Here is a 4,520-nt window from a genome sequence, read left to right as displayed (position 1 = left end):
AACACCTCAAGAAACTTAGAAAACTGTTTATCAAGGGTAGTCTTTCTAAGCCTCTGAGGGTATGGAACTCTAACTGGCTGCTCAATGACCACTGGGGGACTCTGTTCTGACTTCTGATGGTCTTCAGTAACCCTTTCTGCATCAGACTGTGCACCCATCTCTTTTTTCTGAACCACTGCCTGTGGAGGTCTAAGCTGCTCTATTTGCTTCCCACTCCTCAGAGTAATTGCCTGAACTTGCTCCTTGGGGTTGACTTCAGTATTACTTGGAAAGTTTCCCTGGGGTCTGTTATTGAGCATATTGGCCAACTGCCCAACCTGTGTCTCGAGGTTTCAAATGGAGGATCTGGTCTTAGTCATAAATTGAGTCTGTGTATTAGTAAGAGTCAACAGGGCAGCTTGCAGTTCATTAGGTCTCTCAGGTTGAGGCATTGATTGTTGAGGCCTAGGCTGCATTGATGACGAAGCTTGATTCATAGGTGGCTGAGGCATGTTATTCTGAAACTGGCCCTGAAACTGAGGTTGTTGGCCTTGATTATTCTTCCACGAAAAATTGGGATGATTTCGCCACCCAGGATTGTAGTTGTTGGAGAATGGATTGTTGAGTGGCCTCTGAAAATTTCCCACCGCCTGAACTTGAGCATGATCCATTGGGGGGTTATTCATACAGATAGGGAACTGATCGACAGAATGAGCACCACCACACATTTCACACCTCACTGCCATCTGAACCGCATTAGCAGATACACTGCTCTGTTGCAACTGCTTGGTCAAAGAGGCTACTTGCGCTGTTAAAGCAGTAATTGCATCTAGCTCATGCACCCCAGCTACCTTTCTAACTCCTGATGATCTTTCCTCTGACCACTGATGGTTGTTTGTAGCCATGTCCTCTAGCAGCTCATATGCACCAGTTGCACTCTTGCTCATAAAAGTGCCACCCGCTGCAGCATCTATAATGGTTCTGGTTGTCGGACATAAACCATTGAAGAAATTCTGTACTAGCATCCACTGTTCAATGCCATGATGAGGACATCTTCTCAAGAGTTCCTTAAACCGTTCCCAAGCTTCATACAGTGACTCTCCGTCATTCTGGCAAAAGTTATTTATCTCTCCCCTCAATTTAGCAGCTTTGGACGGGGGGAAGAATTTGGACAAAAATTTCTGAGCTAGATCTTGCCAAGTGACAATGGAGTTTGGCTGCAGAGAGTTCAGCCAACTTTTAGCTCTGTCCCTTAGAGAAAATGGGAAGAGCCTAAGCTTGATTGCGTCATCACTCACCCCATTATATTTGAAGGTTCCACACAACTCCAGAAAGTTGGACAAATGGGTGTGAGGATCTTCAGAGGGCAACCCATTGAATTGCACAGAGGACTGCACCATTTGTAAAATAGCAGGCTTTATTTCGAAGTTGTTGGCCTCTACAGTTGGTGGGCATATACTATTTTGTACTCCCGTCAGAGTGGGTAGCACATAATCTCGCAGGCTCCTCTCAGCGTTGGTCTGAGCCTGAACCCCTTGTACAACTCTTGGATTTAGACCATTCCTGCCATCCCCATCATTTTGTGCCATCTTCACAGAATTCTGGGTCTCTCTCTTATTCTTTCTGATTTGATTGCAGGACTTTTCAATCTCGGGATTCAAAGGAACAAGTGTGGCTTTTCCTTTTCTGCCACGCATATACCAAAATTCACCTGAGATAGACAAATTAAGCAACTAAACAGATTAGAAACGAGAGAAATAAAAATCAAATTAGAATAAAAATTAATTAGACTGATATTGATAAGTTTCAGTCCCCGGCAACGGCGCCAAAAACTTGTTGCGATAATTTTGCTATGCAAGTGCACACAGTCGCAAACTCGTAATAAAATGGTAAAACCAAGTATCGTCCTCAAGGACTGAGTTATCAATTACCAGTCAATTAATCTCTTGTTCTATTTGATGAATTAAAATTCTTGATTTTTGTAAAATACAGCAAAAGAAACAATAAAGTGCAGAAATAATAATCGACAATTAAATAGAATAATAACTAATAGTAAGACTTTTAATTTAATCACTGAGAAACAATTAGGATATTCAATCTCATCAACTATCCTTCCTATTATTCCCTAATGCAAAATGTGAATTCTTCTTATTTTTTTACCTAATTCAATTAACAAGTTGAAACAGCAGCCTATAATCATACTATGAATTATAAACTCAACCTAGGTGACAATTTCCTATATTTCTATGGTAAATTGAACCACAAAGGTAGCATTAAATTCCACAACTTAATAACAGTTACACAATTAATTCAGATACTTTCGTTCTAAATTAGAATTATGTTCAATATAACCAAAGCATAATTAAATCTCACTTCTCAGATTTTGACTTAAAAACATATGAATGTGACTAAAGATGGCCAATCAATAATCACTCTATAAGAACAGATTATATGGAATTGAAGAAGATTGAAGAAGAGGAAATTAAAATTGCATTAGGTCATAACAGAAATTCAAGAGATTCAATTGAACATCCTAAACAGAAAGTTAGTTCATAGTCATAGTGCTAATCACAACAGAAATTAAAGATAACATCAAGAAGAAAAACATGTAAAAATACTCTATGCTTGATCCTTCAAAACCAGAACTCCTCCCTTCGTCCGTACGTCCGTTTTCTTCTCCTTTTTCGTCCTTTAAAACCTAGGATTTTAGATTTTAGAGAGGCGGGCCGCGGCCCTACATACACTATGCCGCGGCCCGTGTCCAAATTCCTGGGCAAAAAGCCCTTTCCATACCGCGGCCCTCCGAAGCCATGCCGCGGCCCGTATCAAAATTTCTGGGCAGGAGGTCCTTTTCATGCCGCGGCTCTCTAAAGCCATGCCGCGGCCCGAAGACTTCTTGAAAAACAATGCTTCTGTTTCCCACCTAGCCGCGGCTCCCTTTTGCTCATGCCGTGGCTCTTAAGGGAAATCTCATTTTTTCAAGTTTTCATCCCAAAACTTCACCAACACTTCCAAATTGTGTTGAGAACCATTCTTGATCAAAATATGATGGAAAACTCGGTTATTTCTTCCCTTTCTTTGGCATTTTCTTCCACATGCTCAATTCTTCCTGATATTCACAAAAACAACCAAACAAAGCATAAACCCGCGCTAAAACAAGGAAAAACAAAATAAAAGACTGCTAAAAACATCACCAAAACATAATAAAAACTAGACTCATCAAGAGGGTTGAACTATTGTAAGATGGTTATATCAATGGACGACTTAAGATAAGATTTCTGTAAAAGTATATCTATAACATAAAGAGTACAATTCTGAATTTATAGTGGAGAAATATCAGAATTAATAAATTAACTATTATAATTAAAGAGTTTTATTATTTAGTTTCAATTTATTGGAGCTTAATGTTATAGGTCCATGGTCCCCGAAATGGCTCAAACAAACACTGACAAAGGTAAATACAAAAATGGGCAAAATGACTTATTTGATAATAAAAATATTTTTCTATGCATCAAACATAATTATTGTATAATTATGTGTAATTAGTTAATTATTTGATTTAACAAAAATATAATTAATTTTGAATTAATTTATTTTTGGGATTATTGGTATTTAAATAATAATAAAAATTGGGAAAAATCACATGCCATCCCTGACATGTGGTACACGTGTAGCACAGTGCACAGTCACTGTGCTACACACATAAGAGACTCTGAGTAGTTTCTTGGTTCCACAATTTTAGTTATTTAAATATTAAATAAATAATGAGATATTGTAATAGGGTTTATACCTTTTTGGACCCTGTGTTTTGTCCCATTACCTGTTTTGACCCTGTGTTTTGACAAATTACTTTTTGGACCCTATGTTTTGTAAAATGGTTAAAATAGAACCCTAAACTCAATTTTGATGAAGAAAAAATTGAATATAACAACATCGTTTTTAAGCAGAATGATTTTATTTTTGTTCTAAATTGTTAGTTTGGTAAATTATTTGTAATTTTAGTCGAGAAAACATTGACCAAAATCGGGTTTAGGGTTCTATTTTAACCATTTTACAAAACATAGGGTCCAAAAAGTAATTTGTTAAAACACAGGGTCCAAACAGGTAATGGGAAAAAACACAGGGTTCAAAAGGTATAAACCCATTGTAATATGATTAAAATATTATTATTTAAACAAAATCTGATAACTGATTAGTTATTTTCAAATTGTTTAAAATAACTAATATTTTATTTTTAATATATTGGATATATTAAATATAGGATATTAGTTTTTCAGAACATAATTTTTCAGGGATAGAAAAATATCTTGAAATCTCTCTCAGAGAGAGAACAGTGATACAAACAAAAGTCACTGTTCTTCACAAAACCTAGGTCCAAATTTTATCAGATCTCATGTGTTGAGAACATCTGATAAATAGATTTTGCCTATTATTTTGTATAGCGAGCCCGCACTCGTTCTTTGTGTGCTGAGAACATTTTGGAAGATCTTGGTGTGTGATCTCAAGGATTTTGCCATACAAAAAGATAGCAGCAAGGAAGG

The 4,520-nt window shown here is 36.9% G+C and overlaps 1 non-coding gene across 1 annotated transcript; it reads left to right on the top strand.

The window, feature by feature from the left end:
* Positions 1-1,014: 1,014 nt before the first annotated feature.
* On the top strand, positions 1,015-1,121 carry LOC133820673 (small nucleolar RNA R71). The gene has a single exon (XR_009887075.1). It is a non-coding gene; the product is annotated as a small nucleolar RNA R71 (small nucleolar RNA).
* Positions 1,122-4,520: the final 3,399 nt, after the last annotated feature.

Source organism: Humulus lupulus, chromosome 2 (genome assembly GCF_963169125.1).
Source record: "Humulus lupulus chromosome 2, drHumLupu1.1, whole genome shotgun sequence".
NCBI lineage: Eukaryota > Viridiplantae > Streptophyta > Magnoliopsida > Rosales > Cannabaceae > Humulus > Humulus lupulus.
Note: the sequence above shows the minus strand (reverse complement) of the source record. Positions and strands in the feature narration are given on the sequence as shown.